General features: G+C 40.3%; 1 protein-coding gene and 1 long non-coding RNA gene across 7 annotated transcripts in view; one reads left to right on the top strand and one right to left on the bottom strand.

Moving 5' to 3' along the window:
• Positions 1 to 21,967, bottom strand: part of COL4A3 (collagen type IV alpha 3 chain) — a 137,593-nt gene that overhangs the window by 92,033 nt on the left and 23,593 nt on the right. The gene's annotated exons all lie outside the window — the stretch shown is intronic.
• LOC113596298 (uncharacterized) lies at positions 8,355 to 19,987 on the top strand. The gene is made up of 3 exons (XR_003417049.2): positions 8,355 to 9,021; positions 14,307 to 14,482; positions 17,727 to 19,987. It is a non-coding gene; the product is annotated as an uncharacterized LOC113596298 (long non-coding RNA).

Here is a 21,967-nt window from a genome sequence, read left to right as displayed (position 1 = left end):
TTAAAAAACTCTTTTTGTGGTAAATATATATAACATAATGTTTATCTTAACCATTTTTTTCACATTAAAAAATGTTTAGTTATTTATTTGGAGAGACAAGGAGAGACAGAGAGTGCACACATGTGTGCACGTGAGCAGGAGAGGGGCAGAAAGAGAGAGACAGAGAGGATCCCAAGCAGGCTCTACTCTATCAACGGGGCTTTATTTTTGAGACAGAGAGAGACAGAGCATGAACGGGGGAGGGTCAGAGAGAGAGCGAGACACAGAATCCGAAACAGGCTCCAGGCTCCGAGCTGTCAGCGCAGAGCCCGACACGGGGCTCGAACTCATGGACTGCGAGATCGTGACCTGAGCCGAAGTCGGCCGCTCAACCGACTGAGCCACCCAGGCGCCCCCATCTTAACCATTTTTGAGTGTACAGTTCAGTATTGGTAAGTACATCCACACTGTTGTGCCACCGATCTCCAGGATTCTTTTCATTTTGCAAAACTGATATTCTGGTCCCATTAAACAGCTCCCCATTTTCCTTTCCCCACCAGCCCATAACAACCACTGGTCTATCTCTATGAATATGACTGCTCTAGGTACCCCATAGAAGTGGAATCATGCATTATTTGTCCTTTTGCGTATTTCACTTAGTATAACACCCTCCAGGCTCATTCATGATGCAGCATGTAAACACCATCTTGTTTGTTTTATCAGAATTAAATTTTTAATACCAAGACATCTGTGATTGAAAGCCACAGTCATGAGATGCATACCTACACATGTGATGCTAGGAAAAGAGTGTAAATGTGCCCACGAGATAGACAAGATCTCCAGGGACTCAGCTGCATACATTATGGCCTATCAGTACTGTGGAATATTATGGAGATTTACAAAAAGGTGAGGCAGATCCAGATGCTTTACCTTGGAGAGAAGATACGACATTAGGTAAAGAAAATACACAACTAAACAGCGTGATCATATTTTTGTATGACACACATACGTACATGCATAGCAGCAGGTCTGGAAGTATGTACATAGAATAGTTAAAAATGGTTACTTTCAGTGGTGGGACTAAGGTATCTTTCAAATTTGACTTTTTACTTTCTTGAATGGTTTTACAACTTTGGCATCTCCATTACTTTGCAATCAGGAATTAAAAACAATAACATTTTCATGTTTTTTAAAAAAAGGAAATAATAATGAGGGAATGGAAGGCCATTGACCTATCCACAAAAATGAAAAACAAAAATGCTTTGCTAAGACAAGTCTATTTTAGGTTTAGTTTATGTTACTTTCTCCTTGCCATCCTACATTCTAAGCCAATTAAAGAAACAAACAAACAAAAACCCATTATAAGTTTCAGACATTCAAGAATGAGTCTGTCTGAAAAATGTTTTCAGGTACACTTTTCATTTTTGCGGAGTTGATAAATAGCGCCCTTTGTAGGTAATGATGTGATAAGAACGTTCTTAAAGCAGACGCCCAGACTACAGAGCCCTATGAGTTTACAAAAAGCCTCTTCAGAATATGAATAAAAGGGAAGAAAGTGAACCTACCCGGCAACCATATTTCAAAGGACTGGGCCGTGAGTCTCCAGGTCTCCACACACACATCTCTGAAATGTTTTCATTTTACACAGCTAGTGCCTACAATAAGGAACAGGTATTTGAAGAATGGAAAGCCAGTTGTATGCCTAGAGATAGGATTGTGAAGTGTTTTTATACATTCTGGCTTAAGGAATAAAAAATGAAAAAAGACAGAACCTAGGACACATTCTACAGGGAGCTGGATTTACAGCAAGAAACAGAGAAAAGGTTCTGATGCTAAGCTGTTGTGAAAACACAAGTTCCTTTAAAACGTGTGAGAGACAAACAACTTTTGTTTAAGCCAGAGAAAATACAAACAACAAAATCCCGCTCAAGGAAGACTTCTGTAATAGAACACTAGAAATATTACTGGCATGTCTATATGCTCCTAGTTATAATATACTTGGGTTTGAAGAAGCTCTAAGAATAATTCAATACAACCTTTTAATCTTTAAACCGAAGAAAAGTATGATACATATTAATAATCTTGTTTCCCCGGGGTGTCTAGTTAAGGGATTATAATACACATGAATGGTATTTTACCAGCTTATCAAGAATTCTCACATCAATTTCCATTCCTAATTTCGTGGTTTGGTACCAAAGAGTCCCGGAGGCACACAGCCTTCTCGATATGTGGAAGATAGGATGAACCAGACTCCAAGTGACTTAAACCATCTTGAGAACGGATGCTCAAATACATACAGTACAGAATTAAGTTTCTGTCTGGGAACAGAGTTTCACCTGCGGTTGCTTCTAACACTCAGTCAGAGTCTTTGTTACATGGCGGCTTTGACTTTGTTTTCACGTGCTTCTTGTCACTGAAAGGGCAGAGACAAGAATTTACATCTCTTAGGTACGGATTAGAGCAGGGGTGGAAAGAAAGCCTACCGAGCACATCTGGTTCACTGCCTATTTTTGTTTGGACCCCAAGCTAAGAATGGTTTTACATCTTGAGATGTGAAAACACTATCATTCGCCTTTCTACGAGAACAGTTGCTCAGAATGCCAAGGACATTGCCTCTTGGCCCACAAGCCTAAATATTTACTATCTGACTCTCCAGAAAAAGTGTGCTGACCCCTGATATAGAGGAGAAAGATTTGGAACTGGACAGAAAGCAAAAATACTTGAGTTATTTTTCAGACTGTATGACCTCAGGCCGGAAGAGGACCCTCTCTGGGTCTCCATACTCTTATACATACGGTCTCTTTGACATTGAATCCTAGTTTGTGTTTCAGGCTACCCTGTAGCTGTTTGAGAAATCCTAACAAACCTAATTTAATTTGCACAGCTTTCAGAGAATAGCACTGTGACCTTGATTTGGTTTGGAAGAAGCCAATCTGGGTCAGGATGAAAGGAAGTCATTATGGTGTTTACAACTTTCTTAAGGTCAAACCCCAAAGTTTGACCAGAACCGATTGGTTTATGAATGACTGTCCCTATTCTGATTGGGTCAAGAACCATCTCTAGGGCAAGGGTCTTAGGTTTTACTTTAAATGTTTATAGGTTATAAGGCTTCTAGTCTCCAAGCAGACAATAAGGGCAATGTTGCGTCTTGTCTCTGAAACCTCTCAACTACTTTCACCAGGACCTTACAAATCATGGATGTTCCCTCATGCTGTGGCCTGCATCTGACACCCTTCAGTGAGAACTGAGAATGTTCTAGCATAATGATGGGAGCCATATGCGTTGGGGATGACTGAGAACCACAAAAAGTTGGAAACACCATTCCAAAATGTATTTGGAAGCACAGTGGGCCCATAATAGTCCAAACATAACTTAATAAAAGAACCAGGGAGGGTGTATGCCGTTCTAGATTTCAAGACTTGTTTTACAAAGCTTTGGTAATGAAGACACTATGGTGTTGGTGTACAGATGGAACAACACAGAGAACCTAGAAATAGACCTGCCATATATTGAAACTTTACATATGACTGAGCCAGTGAAGCCGATCCCTGGGCAAAGGATAGACGTGTAATAAATGGTGCTCAGTCGATTGGTCATCCATCTGGAAAACAACGCAAAGTTTTTCCAACTCATACTTTACAAAGGGTCAATGCCAAATGGACTAAGGACTGAAATGGAAAAGATAAAATTTTTAAACCTTTTTAAGAAAATTTAAGAGTATTTCTTTACGACCTCAGGGGAGGGAAGGGTGTCTTAAACATGACGCAAAAGCACAGGCCATCAATGAAAAAGTTGATGCATATTAAAGCAGAAAAACTTTTGTTTTTCTAAAGATCACATAAAGAGAATGAAGAGGTAAGTCATAAACCGTGACAGGATATGTGCAACACATATGACCAACAAAGACTTCGTCTCTTAGGAATCAGTAAGCGAAGCAAACCAACGGACAACAGATACAACCAGTCATTTTACAGAAGGGGGAACACAAACAGACCGTAAATATACACACACATGCTCAACACCTTTAGTGATCAGAAAAACTGCATGCTTAACTCAAACTCAGGTTATGACTTCATGCACAGCATTTTCGCAAAAATTGGAAGTGGGTTCCAGAATGGCAAAAATTAGGTCCTATGGCACCAACTGAAGATGAAGAGAAACTGAAACTCTCATATCCTGCAGGAGACACTGTAAACTGTGTTCCACCATGAACGTAGCATTTTCTAATGGAGACACATATGGGCCTTCTAGTATATTCTAGCCTTCTAGTATATTCCCTAGAGAAGCTCTGACACAAGTGCACCAGGACAGATGTACAAGCAAGTTCAGCACAGTATTGTTTGTAACAGTAAAAATGGAAAGTCTCCACACATGCTTCAAGGATATGGAAATATATTCATGGAATATGCAGTATATATAAACATATACGTATTCCTAAACAAATAAATACATAACTATATGGCCATATATATATTCACCATATATACATATGGTTAAACTGTAAAGAAAAATTAAAAAGTAGCATGGAATTCCAAACCACCTTTGGTGGCTAGGAGATTGTGGGAAGGGAACACAGCTGTGGTAGATCACGCGGGTATCAAAGGCACTGATAACGTCCTCCAACTTAAGGCATGCACACACCAGAGAGTATTTTGTACTCTTTACACTGAGTTAGGAGTCTAGCGTTTGAATCCCTGCTCCACTACTTTCTAGCTGAACAAAGCACCAAAACTTTCTGAGCTTTCCGTTTCTTCATTTGCAAAACTGGGTAAAGAACGCTTCCCCGTGGGTTGTTAGGAAGCATAGTGGAGATGAGAACCCGTAACATTGACCGCCAGTGCTTGTCAGTGGTTCTCATGAATATTATCACCCCGTGATCTAACTTGACCTTGATTTGTGCATACAAATCATGGCGGGGGGGGGGGGGGATGTTAAAATGCAGATTTTGGTTTAGTAAGGGTGGGGTGGGGCCTGAGAGTGTGCATTTCTGGCAAGTTTCCAGGTGAAACTCATGACGAAAGCAGAAGGAACCAGACCATTCTTTCTACTCCTATTGTTCCCACAGCAACTCCCTTTTTCTGCCTTCCTAGTTCCCTTTTTTTCTGCTCTCTCAAATTCTCTCATTCTTCTTGCCCTGTGCCTGGTCCCCATCCCAATCTATCAAAACCCTACTCATTCTTCAAACCTAAAAATCTAATTGGTTGCACACTAGAATTGCTTGGGGAGCTCTTAAAAACCTGTGAAGTCCCAGACTACACTCCAGACCAACTGATTCAGGATTTCTGAAGGCTGTACTCAGTTGTCATATTTTTTAAAGCTGCCCGATGATTTCCATTGGAAGCCAAGGAGAGAACTTCTGCCCAAGGGCCTCGACTGAGCAACAGGCCATCCACATACGATGGGGTGACTCACCAGGACACCTCTCTTAGGACATTTGGCATCTTGCTGTTTTATTTCATTACAAAGGTTCTTGTCCTATGCTACTTAATCAAATGAAAGTTTCCTGAAAATCGAGATGTGTCCTAGTAATATTGAAAACTCATGAAAATCACAAGAGAACATTTTGAATGAGATTTCAAAATATATTTCTTGTATTGAGTTGTATACTAACTAGCATGAGTTTTGATTGTATGAAATGGACGATGGTGCTATCATTGATAAATATTTTTAGAGTAATATCCTTGCTCCCAAGTTATTTTTTTAATTAAAAAAATTTCAATGTTTATTTTTGAGAGAGAGATTGAGAGCACAAGCAGGGCAGGGCGGGAGAGGGTCAGAGAGAGAGGGAGACACAGAATCTGAAGCAGGCTCCAGGCTCTGAGCGGTCAGCACAGAGCCCGACGCGGGGCTCGAACTCATGGACCGTGAGATCATGACCTGAGCCGAAGTCGGATGCTCAACCGACCGAGCCACCGAGGCGCCCCTCCCATGTTATTTTTAATTTCAGTCGAAGACAATCTCAGGTATCCGTTAATATTCTCAAAAAATGTGCACATCTCTGGGATTATTTACAACAACAAAATCATTTCCAATATAAAATATCAATTCTGTAATTATAGAGTATGATGAAAGTATTGTAGGACCTGAGACACTGAAAATAAATTCTCTGTTATAAGGAATCTCAAAATGTTTGTGCTAGTGCAGAGATTGCTAATATAGAACAACAGAATTTTGTTGTGAAGCGTTAGCTTTAATATATGGATTTGATTGTTTAAAATTGTGAAATAAAAGAAAATACATCGAACCTTTAAATTTCAAGACACAGGGGTGCCTAGGTGGCTCAGTCAGAAAGCTTCTGACTTTTGAGTCAGGTCATGATCTCACGGTTTGTGAGTTGGAGCCCTGCGTTGGGCTCTGTGCTGACAGCTCGGAGACTGGAGCCTGCTTTGGATTCTGTGTCTCCCTCTCTCTGCCCCGACCCTGCTCACGCTCTGTCTCTCTCTCTCTTTCAAAAATAAATAAACATCCAAAAAATTTAAAAATATTTCAAAATACACGTGAAGTTTTATACAATATCCGTAAAATAGCTGAATCTACATTTCTGCCTGAAGAAACTTTTGTTTCCGATTTGGAATATAATCGAATCTTTCCATAATTTTCATTTACGCATTTTAAAGGTGAACCAAAAGGACATATGAATCCTATTGTTCCTCACTGCTGTTGTACACGACACACTTCATGCGCTGTGTGCCTGTATATGCAACCCGTGACTAGCCAAGTATACCAGAAAGATTAAAAACGGTCTTGATTTTTAAGATTTGTGTTCACGTGTGAACACATATTCACAAACACACTGGACACTACATGTTTTTGTTCTGAGGATCCAGACGCAGAGAGGGAACACCTTAGGTTCCTTCATTAAACATTTCCCTGATTAAAAAAAATTTTTTTAATGTTTTTATTTATTTTTGAGACAGAGAGAGACAGAGCGTGAGCAGGAGACGGGCAGAGAGAGAGGGAGACACAGAATCCAAAGCAGCCTCCAGGCTCTGAGCTGTCAACACAGAGCCCGACACGGGGCTCGAACTCACAGACTGTCAGATCATGACCTGAGCTGAAGTCGGACGCTTAACCGACTGAGCCACCCAGGCGCCCCTAAACATTTCCCTGATTAAACAGGGAAGCTACACATAACGTGAGAGATAATGTGTGGTTGAGGCAAGTCTGGGATGAAACTGGAAAATCCCTGATTCTTGGTCCTGTGTCCAGCTGGGCAATTGTTGGGTAACAGGATTAAGCTAAGAAAGAGGCATTCATAAGGAAAATACAAATGAGGAATTCTGTTAGCCTGCCTCTAGAAACTAAAAAATTCTGTGTTCTTGAGCCATCATTTGCATGGGCCCCTTATATATAGTGAATTCAGTAATGTTTGTGAGAGTCTCTAGCAGGATTCTAGTGAAGGAGAAGGGGGCAGGGGGAATAAAGGAGGAAGAAAAAAAAGCGAGGTAGGAGGAAAGATGGAGAAATAGAAGGGAGAGAAGAAAAGAGAGCAATGAAGGCAGGATCTAAAAATAACACCTTAGATTTACTGAACATTCACGTGGACAGGCATTGCTCTAAGTGTGCTATTTCTATAAACTCATTTAATGTTTACAACACATTTCAGATAAAAGAAAACTGAGGCCCCGAGAGATTAATTTTCCAAAGGTCACCGAGCTAGTAAATCATAGAATGTGCGTTTGAATTCAGGTAGTCTAGATTTACTGCATGCTATCAAGATGACACCCTATGATATTTGTGCTGTAAATTGCCGCCGTCAGGAAGAAGGCAAGCTCCATGCTGCCGAGGATCTTATTTTTTCAGTACTGCGTCCTCAGTACCATTTGAGAGTGGATGTGAGTTAGTGAATATTTGTTTAGTCCTTACTGTGGAACTGGTCTAAGTGCCGGAGATCCAGCAGCGAACATTCCACACACACTCAAGAAGCTTATATTCTAGGGGAAAGTACTTGATATATGGAAAATATGCGTGCAGGATTATCCTGAAAATAAAATGAACTAGGAGATAAAAGCGGACTTTGCTCCTGTCATATTGGGTTCTTTTTCTTTTAATACCAACAAACCAACATCATCAGTCAATACAGACAGCAAGCTTCTGGTGCCAAACAAACAAACAAGAACAAGCAAACAAAACAAAAAACCAAAACCAACACCAACAAACAAAAAAGCCATATAGCAAAAAACATAAAATACATATAGCAAACGTTGTAACATTGGATTGATAGGACAATGAAACATGCAAAAACATGGGAACAGCCACAAAGAAAATACAAACTACACAGTTGTCTGAATCTAGGTGAACTACATAGTGCAGGCTGGCTAGAATGTGTATGTTCTGATATTGACACCCTACAATGTTACACTGAATTCGAAACATCAAGTTCCAACGAACCTTTGTTTAATAGTACATGGTAATACAATAATTCTGGAAAGGAATTCTGCACCTGGGGACTTTCATGCTGCTAACCAACCTTGAAATCAAACTGCTAAATAGGGCTTAGTGCACTGGCAAATCTTGAAGTCTTTTTTTTTTTTTTTTTATACCAGTGTTCAGGTTAATGGTTAAGGGTTGGTATTTAAAGTATACTGCAGTTTCTTTTAGTTAATAATACATCATCCCATGGGTTCTGAAGAATCTGTCAAAACAAATAATGGCAAACTAGACCAATGCTTCATTTGGACTAGAGGGTGCCTTGGACAAAATGAATCTGGTTATCCGTTTCCAATAGACAGGAGTCATTAATTTCCTTAGGAGAGATCTATAGAACTGGAATGCTTGAGTTTCATAGATGGTTTTAAATCTCTTGTTCCATTTAGAATTCTTTCTATTTTACTGGTGTTTCTCACTGTTGCCTGTAGTAACATCAGGTATTTCTCAGTTTTTAGAATGAACTATTTGTTTCTTTAAACACAGGACCCCACACCTTGGATTTCACAGTCTATTGAAATCAAGGTCAGCTGGAAACTAATACTCTGCTTCCATTCATTTTGTGCCTTGAGACTTCAACCGAAACCACTGAGAGAGGATAGCCTCAAATACCATGTAAGTCTGGGATGTGACAATTTGCTTTCCAAGCCAAAATATGTTGGGATTTCTTCCTTCCTTTCTCTTTCTCTTTTTCTTTCCTTCTCCTTTACTTTCCTTTATTCCTCCCTTCCTTTCTTTTCTCTCATTTTCTATTTTGCTTTTTGATCTTACTTAACTATCTTGCTTAACTATTAGACTACTGTTAACATTTTACCAACAAGGAAAATTTTTTATTGCTTCTCAGTGGAAACATTTCATGTCTTAAAACTATTCATGAACTTATAAATAGGAAGATTTTCTTTTTCCACAGAAAATATTCCCTCGGTCTTTACAAGGATGCTAAGTCAAATTTGTTTGACTTTACTTTTACTCTCTTTGTCCTTTCTTTGGGGAGCTGATTGGCTCTAGAATACAGACTCATCGAGGTAACAACTTGATCTAACTTTAAAAAAATGTATTTGTTCAATTGTTCAAACAAAAATATTTTTATTTATTTATTTATTTATTTGTTTAATGTTTATTTTGAGAGAGCGATAGAGCACACGTACATGAGTGGGGGAGGGGCAGAGAGAGAGAGGGAGAGAGAATCCCAAGCAGGTTCTGGCTGTCAGCACTGAGCCCAACACTGGGCTCGATCTCACAATCCATGAGATCATGACCTGAGCCGAAATCAACAGTTGGATGCTTAACCAACTGAGTCACCCGGGGATGGGGGGCAAGGGGGGTGGCAGGTGGGCAAGTAAACTATTTTTAAAAACAATCAAGACACCTCATGTTTTACTCATTAAAATTAAATGTGAAAAATACCATTTCTAACCTAAGTTTAAGTACACTTAAAGGAAAAATCCTTTCCAATTTCCTGCAAGGTGGAAAATTTCCATAATAACATTTTTGGGAAAAAAATGCAAAACAAAACCAAGTAAAAAACAAGCAGAGATTTTACCTTTGCGGTTGAAAACTGAAGTCAGAACCGGCATTGGGAATTAACATCACGAAGTTGATTAAAGAGACAAACAAGTGCAAGGCACAGAGACCTAAGGTGTTCTCTTAGTTCTTAGAGAACCCTGCTTTTGGAGTGTGCACAGGTTTCTAGAATTAACAGTCCAGACCATAAACATTTCAGCTCTATTCGTGTTCCTGAAGGGGAACAGAATATGCCACCTCAAAATATGCCACTTTGGTATGATGCTCAGTTGCAGGTGAAGGCAACTGAGAACCAAAGGGATACAGGATACAGGATGTGCACTCTACCCTCCCCCAGTTGGCCTCAGAGCGAGGCACGTGCACCCCCGTGAGAGTGTTCTCCCCTCTCCCATATCGGGGAGTCTAGAACAACCCTTTGCACCAGAGACAGAGACAGTACAGAGGATGAATCTGCGTAAATAAACCTTAATAAAGAAGTCTTATCTACAATTAGCTTCTGCAACCTATTTACCACTCTTAGAAGCCCAAACCTCCTTTTCTCTGGCAGTCACTTCTCTATAATTTGTTGCCTTCTGTTAAAATACTATGTAAGCCCCAAGTCTCACCACTTCTTTGGGTTTTTCACTTCTTTTCTGTGAGGTCCCTGTGCCTGTAAAAATACTGACGTCAAATAAAAGTTGTATGCTATTCTTCTGTTGGCCTATCTTCTGTCAGTTTAATTCACAAGCCTCTGGCATCGGACCTAAAAGAGTAGAGGAAAAGATTTTCCTCCCCTACACTGCCAAAGGGCCTGCTACAAACGGTTTTGTGAGTCTGAGCAGTCTTATAAGTCCTAGCACCCGTGTGCAGTGGAAACATAACGGGCAACAATTAAATCTACACGCGTTCTTTAAGCACCTGCGGTGTGCCATAGCTGTGTTTGGAACCGTGAAAAAAATGCCACGCGGGCCAGCCTCAAAGGAACCAAGGATGCAGAACAGAAGAGAAAAGACAACTGATGAGAGAACAAGCAACAGTGGAAACCCCATGTGGACCCAGGGTTATTTGAGATGATGGAGAAAAGCAAGGTGCCTGGGGCGGCTGCTGGCACCCGGGAAGGACTTCGTGATGCTTGAACCCAATATTCTTTTTATTTATTTATTTAACATTTATTCATTTTTGAGAGAGAGAGACAGAGTGTGAGCGGAGGAGGGGCAGAGAGAGGGAGACACAGAATCCCAAGCAGGCTCCAGGCTCTGAGCTGTCAGCACAGAGCCTAATGGGGGGCTCGAACCCACAGACCATGAGATCATGACCTGAGCTGAAGTCAGACGCTCAACCGACTTAGCCACCGAGCCACCCAGGCACACCAAGAAATACCTTTAGATGGTAGGGTGATAGGATTTAGCCCACAGTTGGGGTCTCTCCCAGCATTCAGCCGTGTGCACCTGGAAAAGGCTTCTCTCCTGAGCCTCAGCTTCCTTAGACTGGTCGAGGCCACCTGTACAAGCACCTACTTCTAGGACGAGGTCAAGCTCTGCTCTGCCTACGGAATGGGGTGCCTTCAAGGCTATGCATAAACATGCAATGTAATTCATTAATTTACATATAATATGTAAAGATAAGCCCTTGCTTCAAATTTTCTATCCTACAAATCATTGAAGGCATGACCCATCTTTCATCCTTCGTTTTCTTTTTAACATTTTTTATGTGCAGAAGAATTACCCAGGGAACACGGCTGAAGTGCAAGCCCTTCTGAACTTCTGCTCCCTGACAACCAGTCCTGGTTCTGATTCAGGGAGTCTGGGCTGGGCTCAGGGATTTGCATATTTAAGTTCCCCCAGGTGATTCTGATGCCCTGGTTTGTGGATTGTTGTCCTGGGTTGTGGGCAACAATTCAGGAACACTGAAGCAGGGGATTAAGCCTGACCCTGAGCCATTTCTCCAGCTGAGTACTTTCAGAGACTTTAGGGAAGTTTCAAATCAATCTCTTTGGAATGTTTCAGATTAGAGATAAATCCCTTAGATCTGTTTTGATCCAGTCGTGGTTACTGGCTGAACCAAAATGAACTACAACAGGGCACTGATTATCTGGTTATAGTTAAATCCACAGGCCAAAGTTTTCCAAGTTGTGTCAGTGATCGAAACAACACAAAAGGGGGCAGCGGGGAGAGGACAGACAAAGAAATTAGCAACTGACTCTGCTACGAAACTACTGAGTTTGCAGTAACCAAGGTAAACCCTCCAGAGGAACATGGACTTTTTCTTGTGATAACCATCTCAAGATACTTATTTTGAGATGCCCTATTGCCATGCTGAAGGGTCTTCACTTATTGGTACTGTGCTTCTCCGTGCCCGGCCTGAATTTGTTACTCCTTCACTCATGTTCCTTAGCTAAGAGTAAAAACGACTGGTACTCTCCACTGTGAAACAAACCAATAAACAGAAACACTTCTATATATAAGGAAAATATTAAAACAGTCCCTCGGTTTACTCATCTTATTGTCAAGTGTGGTGAGTGCTAATTTGGGTCTTCAGTGAACATGCTTACATTTTCAGAGAGGGAAATCATTGGTCCAAAGTCACAGCCCCGCTGTGGGCCAGGCTGCGTGCAATGATGATATGATAGGACAGGGTGGGGTCTAAATGTCTCAGGCCCTCACTTTGATTCCTTGGGTTCAGTAGGACCACCCCAATTCTGATGATTTTCAGTCAATTTTCTTTCCAGTCTCCTTTTAAAAAAAATTTTTTTTTTTAACATTTATTCGTTTTTTTTTTGAGAGAGAGACAGAGTGCAAGCAGGGGAGAAGCAGAGAGAGAGGGAGACAGAATCTCTGAGGCAGGCTCCAGGCTCTGAGCTGACAGCACAGAGCCCGACGCGGGGCTCAATCTCATGAACCATGAGATCATGACCTGAGCCAAGCTGGATGCTCTACCGACTGAGCCACCCAGGCACCCCTTCCCCAGCCTCCCTTTATACTGTCTCTAGAATGTAGATGGGTTGATTCCCTGTTAAACACTTTACACTGCCTTCAATATAAAATTGAAATGCTTCTAAAATGGAAAAAAACGAGGGGGGGCTTTCATAAATATGGAATATTTCTCCCCCTCCTGCTCCCCACCTTTTCTCTCTCTCCCCCCACCTCCTAGTAAGAACCCTGACCTTCCACCAGGTTGCCAGAACTCCTCCCTCCTAACTTTTGATGCTTACCTCGCCAGAGCAGTTTTACAAGTAGTTTGGAAACTTTTCTACTCTACCACTGGGATGGGAATTCCTTGAGTTCATCCCTGCTCATATCCCCAGCACCGGCACATGGCCTGGAGTTTTTGTTAAATAAATACATTTTTTTAAAAAATGAACGAATGATTTGTCTCAACAACTGATGTATATATCTCATGTGCTTCATTGAAAGTCATAACAAATAATATATTTATAATAATATTCACTTTTACTCAGCTCATCTGAAATAGTTTAGTACTTAATTGACATCACAGTACGTGTTCTTTCTAAGTGATACATTATATAAATATTTTTCTGTTTTCATAGACTACTTTTTATTTATTTAAACAATTTTTTAATTGAAGTATAGTTGACATATAATATTAGTTTCAGGTGTACAACATAGTGATTCGACATTTACATAAGGGACGAAATGCCCACCATGGTAAGTGTAGTTACCATCATCACCTTACAAGGCTATTACAATATTATCAACTGTGTTCCTGATGCTGTAGTTTTCATTCCCATGAGTTATTTATTTTCTAACTGGAAAATTGCTTTTAAGTGTATTTATTTACTTTGAGAGAGACAGAGACGGGGTGAGGGAGGGAGGGGCAGAGAGGGAACGAGAGAGAGAGAGAGAGAGAGAGAGAGAGAGAGAGAGAGAGACAGAGAGAAAGGGACAGGAAGAGGATATTGTCAGCACAGAGCCTGACACAAGGCTCAAACTCATGAACTGAGAGATCATGACCTGAGCCAAAACTGGAGGCTTAACAGACTGAGCCACGCAGGTGCCCCTCTAAACTGGAAAATTTTACCTCTTAATCCCTTTCACCTATTTCACCCATCCTGCAACTTCCCCCGCCCCCCCCCCAACTGGCAATCACCAATTCTTTGTATTTATGTCTATTTCTGTGTGTTTTGTGTTTTAGATTCCACACGTAAGTGAAATCATACGGAATTTGTCTTCTTCTGTTTGACTTACTTCACTGAGCATAATACCCTCTAGGTCCAGTGATAGATCACAGTTAAATTTTTAAACAAGCATTGTGATAATTTTTTAAAAAATCAACGTTTGAGGTTAAGAACCTACTTCTAATCAGACTCTGATGGCCATTCACAAATCCAAGTTTGCTTCATTAAACCCTGATTCCGGAAATACCCATCTCAGTTCCAGGCTTGGGTTTCAATGCCATGAGAGGTTAGCAAATGAAGATGGCCGTCCCTGCTATCGCTTACAGAAGATGACCCACATAGATGGCTAAGAACTGAATCAAATCTATTCTGACCAAGGGAAAAATGCAACAATCCTTAGAAAGACAAGCCAACAAGCTGAGCCTCACTAATACACAGGTAAGAGTGAAACAGGGGCTATTTCCAAGACATTTGGCAGTTTGACTGCTCTTTGCCTGGGCATAAAAATGATTTCCATATTTACAAAGGGCATGGAAGAGGCACGGAGTGGTCACACCCAGAGTTCTAGAGTTAGGCTGCCAGGCTAACATGCCAGCTTTACTACTCACCACTCTTACGACTTGCTTCACTTCACCTCCCTCTGCCATTTCCTCATCAGTAAAATAGAATAATTGTAACCTCCCTCATGGGAGTACAGGGGGATTCTAATTACCACATATGGAATGTTTACCACCATGCCTGGCACACAGTAGGCGGGCTCAGCAAGTATTAGCTATTGTAATTATCCACTTATATCTACTCTTCCAAGTTGTGTGTGTGTGTGTGTGTGTGTGTGTGTGTGTGTTGTGAGAAATGACTAGAAGATTTTCAAATGCTTTCTAGCATCTCTAGGGAAAAGGTTATGTTTTCTTTTTTTTACCTTTTTGATTCAATTTATAAATAAAAGTATTAAACAGCATTGCATCTCTCTAGAGCTATGACTTTATGGTGTTTTATTATTTTTTTAAATATACTATCCTGTGTTTTTATTTTATTCCTTCATTTTATTCTGCCAATGTTTTATTCAGGTCTTTTTCATCAGGACACTTACAAGATGGCAGTTTTTCTGCAATACCTCGCTCCAGTCTGGAGGTGGTTTATAGTGACTTGTAAAATAACACGGAAACAAAAAATTAGGACACCTATAATTTTAGTTTATGTACTAGGAGTTAAGTTGCGGGTTATTAAATATTAAGCTTTCCTGAAATGGAGAAAACTTCACTGGTGACAACTCTGGGATAAGAGCTTCCTTAAGGGGCAATTATTAGAGAACTTCGTTATTTCTCCCAAGATTATTGGCTTATTCTATTAATTCTTTTTCTTATTCTCTTAATAGTTCTCTTAGCTTTGATAATATATATTCTAATTTAAAATCATTGCAATTCATCTATGTTTCAAATGTATTAGCATAGAGCATTCAAACTATTTTTACTTACACAGGTACATGTCATTATTTCCACATTTTCATTTTGTGTCTCAGCGATCTTTCTTTCTTTCTTTCTTTCTTTCTTTCTTTCTTTCTTTTTAATTAGCTGAGACTGTGTTGTCTTACTTCCAACTATTTGCCAAAGACCTAGCTATTGTATTTTATAGTTTTCTATTTTCACTGACACTCACTTGATTTTTCCCCTTCCGATTTCATTTTCTATATGTGAATTTTTATTTATTTTTATTTTAATTTTTATTTATTTATTTATTTTTCAATATATGAAATTTATTGTCAAATTGGTTTCCATACAACACCCAGTGCTCATCCCAAAAGGTGCCCTCCTCAATATATATGTGAATTTTTAAAGAAACCTTTTGAGTAGATTGCTTACTATATTTGCCTTCGTTATTTTGTTAAGAATGTGATTTACAGCACTGGCAGGTAACCCCTGGACCTCTCTCCAGCCCTGCTTCCTGTCCTGGGAGGCTCACTGTGACGTCCTCAACTGGGGCTCCATTTCAAGGGACTTCTGAGAAGTCAGACTTCCAGACAGAGATGGAGGGAGGGGGAGAGGGGTCAGGGTCTTCATCATCCTGACTTCCTCCCTGCCTCAGGGCCTTGAACTCCTGGGCCCCTCTGTCTGTGTTCTCTGCACCCCCCAGTTGGATGGCCAACTCAGTACCACTGTATTCCCGGCGCCCTGGAAAGGAAGGAGAGGTGGAACTAGTCAGGCTTCTCTGCTATTCTAATGGTTTCCCTGGACCTCACCTTTGTAAACAGCGTATCCATAAATAAACTCTGCTGAAATCATCTGATCATGAACGTGCCACGTGTGTCTTGTTGGGACACTGACTGACACCACAGCTATGCATTTTCATCAGAGGATGTTTCCCACAGGATTTCATTCCTCATCTTCTCATTCGCAATATTTATTTAACTATCATGCCATTGTGATCTTGACTTCTTTAAGCTGAGAGTTATTTAGGAGGAAGATTCAAAATGTATAGGTAGGCTTTTTTTGTTCACGTTTGTTTCTATTTGTTTGTAATTTTATTGCATGGTGAGCAGGTTTTGATTCTTGCTTTATTTGTGGAATTCGTGGGATGCCATCAGCATTTCTTTGTGATAAATTATGGCCAATTTTTATAAATATTTTAGGGGCACTGGAAAAGAAGGATTTTTATATTCAGGAGATTGTCTGACATATCAGGTTAATTGTCAATTGCGCTATTCAGGCCCCAGTGCCATTCAAAGCATGGGTCTTCGTTTCTTAACCTGTCCATGATTAAATAAATATAGAGCTTGACCATAAGGATTTGGAAAGGGGAGAGTGATTTGACAGAGCTAACAATGCTGGCTGAATCTAAAACAAGAGATTTGGGCTTATATTTTATATCTTTCTTATTCTACTTTCTTACAAGTCATTTTCATCACATTTTACAACACTAATGGTCCAAGATAAAATGGAAAGTAAACCACAAAGCCAAACGGTCCCTTCACGACAGGAAGTTTGAGAAATGTTGCTCTAAACTCTTATTTTGGCCAATTTGATTTATCAAAGATCTTTTACGCACTCTTCACTCTCGCCCACACAGAGGACACATCTGTATCCACTTCTCCCCATCCCTTCCTCCACCACACATACAGAGAAAGTCCCAGTAAAAGGGACGCTTTCAAAGACTGAGGGTTTGGGTCACAGAAGAGGGCCGTCACGCAGTCTCTCTCCAATGACAGGTGCCGCTACTTTTGAGGACTTCACAGTCCCAACGTCAACCCCAGGACAAGAGGGACACACTCATATCTGCTACATCAGTTCATCCCCACAAAAAGCTGAGGAGATCAGAAAACTTGAGCCTGGGATGGGTGTTCGTCCTGGTCTTCTGACTTCATCACTCCCCTGTGAGGTTGTGGGGAAAACGAAACGACCAAGTTGAATGTGGCAGCATATGCCACACCACTTCAACATTTCACAACGTTATACGCACATGAAGAAATTCCACAAAATGATAGGAGGGGGAGATAACAGCCGAACGACAACCTAGCCTGCTTTCCAATCCTGTAGCCAGGCTTGGAGAAGCTGTTCGAGATGAACTAGGTGGTCAGCACCTGGAATAACGGAATTAATGAACCGTCTCTTTTTCAGATACATTTTGCATCTGAATGGTACTTATACTCTGTTCTAAAAGCATGTCTCGCTTTCTGTCCTATAACCAGGGAAAAATTGAGTACTGGAATTTAGAGCAAACTACTTTCTTCTAAAGGGTGTGCTTCGGAAATTGAAGAAATTATGCAGTCACCGTTAGAGAAACTCAAGCTCCACGACTCTCATTAGCCTGTTTTGGATAAGGGCGCTGCCCTTGAAGAAATCATCGAACTCATTCCAGCGTCTTTGTGCTTTGTGAGAACATTAGCATTATTTTAAGTTCTTACTGTTATTAGTGTTTCACAAATGAATTACGGGGAAAAAAATCTTTATTTTTAGCCTTTTGCAATTACTAAAATAAGAAAGTGGTTTCCATTAAAAGTTATGTGAGATTTCACAGTGGGTTTCTATTAGAATTACACTGAAATTTCTTGAAGTTGAAGCCAACGGTGTAAAGTTTTAGCCACATCTGTCTCCAAGATGAGTTATTAGGCTGACTTTGAAATATGATAACTCTGTTTTGCTGAGTCACTGTAATCTATTGTGGCCCATTGGCACATTTTGCTTTGCATCCTTGATATGGGGCCTGGCCACCCCGGGCACTCCGTAAACGCTTCTTGGATGGAACCATTCAACACTTTTTATACTGCTGAGGCAGAGTGATTTTGTGGACTGTTTTTCTTTCTTTAAAAAAAAATTTTTTTTTAATGTTTATTTATTTTTGAGAGAGACAGAGCGTGAGCAGGGGAGGAGCAGAGAGGGAGACACAGAATCTGAAGCAGGTTCCAGGCCCCAAGCTGTCTGCACAGAGCCCAATGCGGGGCTCGAACTCACAAACCGCGAGATCATGACCCGAGCCGAAGTCAAACACTTAACCAACTGAGCCACCCAGGTGTGCCTGTGGACTATTTTTCAAAACACTTTCATAAAGATGATCGTATCTCCTGCTTCCTCACTTTTTTTCCCCCATGACATTCAAATTCAAAAAATGAGTCTTTTGTATGTATCAAGAATCTTACACGTTTATATCCTTTGACATAGCAATCCATTTCTCGAATTTATACGGAGAATAGAATCCAATCCGAAGCAGAGTGCCATATACAAATATGATTACAGCTATCATTTACAGTATCATTTACAGTAATAAAAGATTTGTACTATCCTTAGGGTCCACTAAGAGAGAAGTAGCCAAGAAAGACTGAATGTTAAAAAATGTTTCCAAGACCACATAAATATTATTTACAGAGTCTATTTTTATAAGAAAAACGACTGTAGAATTGTAAACCCAGTATCTTTACATCTCTATTTTTAAGTATCCTACACATAATAAACACACTAGTGGAAAATAAGAAAAACATTAATGATCTTGTCATTAAGTACTGAAACTATGACTGACATTTTCCGTTCAAATTTTCAGAATTTTGCACATTTTCTTTCATTAAGCACACATCACTTTCATCATTGAAAATCACTGCACATTTTCTTTTTAACTAATCACTGTATACCTTAGCCTTATTACAGAGATTACAGAAAGTCCCTCATCCGTTACATACTTGGATCTGAAATAATAAAATTATGTATGTTTCTAGATGATACATAAAATACATGTAAATACTTGTGTGTTTGGTTGAGACTCCAACATTATTTCAATTTTAGTTATTCAGGAATGGATACAGACTTCTAAGATGAGCATCATTTTATGTCCAAGTTTTAAAAGAGCATCAGGATTTGCAAAAGATGAGATTCAAGGTGTGTCTGTCGAACCAGCAGAGAAAGTAAGAGAGTCGCAGCAGGCCGGCCAGAGCAGCAGTGAGGGGGGAACACTGCTCTTTTGAGTACACCTCCAGCTCTGCGGGGACATGCACGCCTTGCACCGAAAGATGAAAAATTATTTCAAAAATACCCTTGTTCGGTGAACATTTCAACTCATTTTCAACGGTGAACTTCAGTTAAGATGCTAAGAGAAATTAGCTGAATGTAGTAGATATTTGCTTTCCTTCCCCCTCCATTTGACATTCTTCTTCTTCTTGGTTAGAGCACATCGTTTCTCTGGCCACTGTGATTGCTTCACAGTGGGACTCAAAAATATTTTCCTAAGTATTTTTGAGAAATGAAACTCGTTTGGGGAGGGAATAACTGGAGGAGGTGGTTTTTCCTCGTGGTTGTCACGACACAAACGCGGAAGTATACCGTTGAGTCCATGAAGGAAGGCAACCTTAGGCTGAACCAGACACAAGAACAGCAAAGGCAAAAGAAACCAGGTCTTTGATAATGTCAGTGAAACAGTGGATCTAGCCTCACCTGAAACCCTCCTGACCACTGGATTTTTAAGTCATGAGAACAAAAAATATTTTTATTGTTTACGCCCTCTTTTAAAACATAGACCGTTCGCGCGCGCGCGCGTGTGTGTGTGTCTGTGTTTAGTAATCTCTATATCCAATGTGGGGCTCAAACTCACCACTCCAAGATCAAGGGTCACATGCTCTCTGACTGAGCCAGCCAGGAGCCTCTGTCTGGGCCATTGGGAATAGAGTTTTAGGTTACTTACAATCACAAGGCTGCTAATTGGAGCTGTGTGTTATTTAATTCTTACTTGATAAAAGGAATGCTTATAAAATGAATGTCTTTAGTTGAGGGCAGTACTTTGATGCTAAGTTTGGGTAGATGCACAGGCATCCATTTACAATCATCAAGTTATATTGATTAGACCTAAACAACCTCACAAGTCTACTTGCTTCTTTCCACCCTCTTGACTCTTAGCCTCTTTCAGACCACCTCTGTCTTGCACCTGGATCACCACCATGCCTCAGTTTCTCCCTGCCTCCAATCTATTGCCCATTCTTGCTGTTTCCAAAGGATAAATCTGATCATCTCTCTGTCCTGTTCAAGACCTTCTTGTGTTTCCCATCTTAGCATCAAGTTCAAACTCCTTAACCATGACCCTGTACAATGGGGTCCTACCCACCTCTCCAATCTCCCTTCTCCTTCCTCCCATCTCTCCACATCTAGGCACGTTGGCCCTCTCTCTCTGGCCCTCAAATAAGAAGCCCCAGTCCAGCATGGACTGTTCCCTCTACTGGAAGATTCTTCCCTCCCAACCTTCCTGGTTGGCCTTTCCTCATCTTTCAGGTCTCAGTGTGGATATCACTTTCTTTGGGAAGCCTTCTCCATGCTTCTCCGTTTCCCTTTTTGGCACGCATTCTCTCCCACCACATCACAGGCCTAGTGTATGATATTGCAGTTGCCCAGCTATTACTAGACTGGAAGCTCTGTGAGGTCTACTTTCCTCTCCCTCAGGCCCCACCTGTAGCACAGCTCTTGGCACATCATAAAAGCTCTGTAAGCACTTGTTGAATGAGTTAATTAGAAAATTATTCATCTGATAAACCCAATACGCAATACCATAAATATATATATCAACGCAAAAACTATATTGTGCATCCATATATGTGTATGTGATCCTGGAAGTTATTATTATTATTTTGGTATTGTAACACATTAAGTGAAAATGGTTCCAGTTTTAAAGAAGTTAAAAACATTTCATTTGGGTTTTCATTTCATGAATCACAGAACCTGTGCCAATTTTCTAAGCAAACTGCTGTAACTCTGTTACGTGAGATGATGTGGGGGAGAAGGCTTTAAAAATAGCTGACCGGATATCCCTCTTGGTGGCTTGGGTTATGTAAAAGTATTTTGTGTTAAGCCAATGTCTCACAATGGATCACTGAGCTTTGAAAAGGCTGTTTGGGATCCTTTTTTCAGTGTTAAATATCTGCTTATAAACAGAATCGGACTGAAAATCTCCTAGAGAAAGGGTACAATGTCCAAATAGTTATCACTTTTTAACTCCAGGTACTCAAAAAATTCCAATGTTAGTACTGAAAGTGATTTTTTTTTTGAAAGTGATTTTAAAAAAATAACAAGGTCCCTTAACAACCTAGTGAGAAAGAAGCCAGGATTCTTATAAAGAAATGTTGTTAGATTTGGGCTTAAAATACTTTTCTATTAGAGCAGAACAATCAGATAGTATCTGGCATTATTAAATATTTATTTTAGTTTTAAAAAAGATGTAATTTGGGGACATTGTTCTCATTAAGATTCCATAAAAGCAAAATGGTAGGGATTTGTTGTTTGAGAGTTTATTATGGACTGAATCCTTGGGCACAGCTGATTGGACCACAGTGGTCCAGGGGTGGGTAGGACTCCATTGTATAGGGTCATGGTTAAGGAGTTTATGATATGCCCTAACCCAAAAGCTATATTCAGGCAAAGATGGAATGATTAGCTGGACCAATCAGGTTCTCTTTGCAAT

Source organism: Acinonyx jubatus, chromosome C1, assembly GCF_027475565.1.
Source record: "Acinonyx jubatus isolate Ajub_Pintada_27869175 chromosome C1, VMU_Ajub_asm_v1.0, whole genome shotgun sequence".
Lineage (NCBI taxonomy): Eukaryota > Metazoa > Chordata > Mammalia > Carnivora > Felidae > Acinonyx > Acinonyx jubatus.
This window is presented reverse-complemented; position numbering and strand designations above follow the sequence as displayed.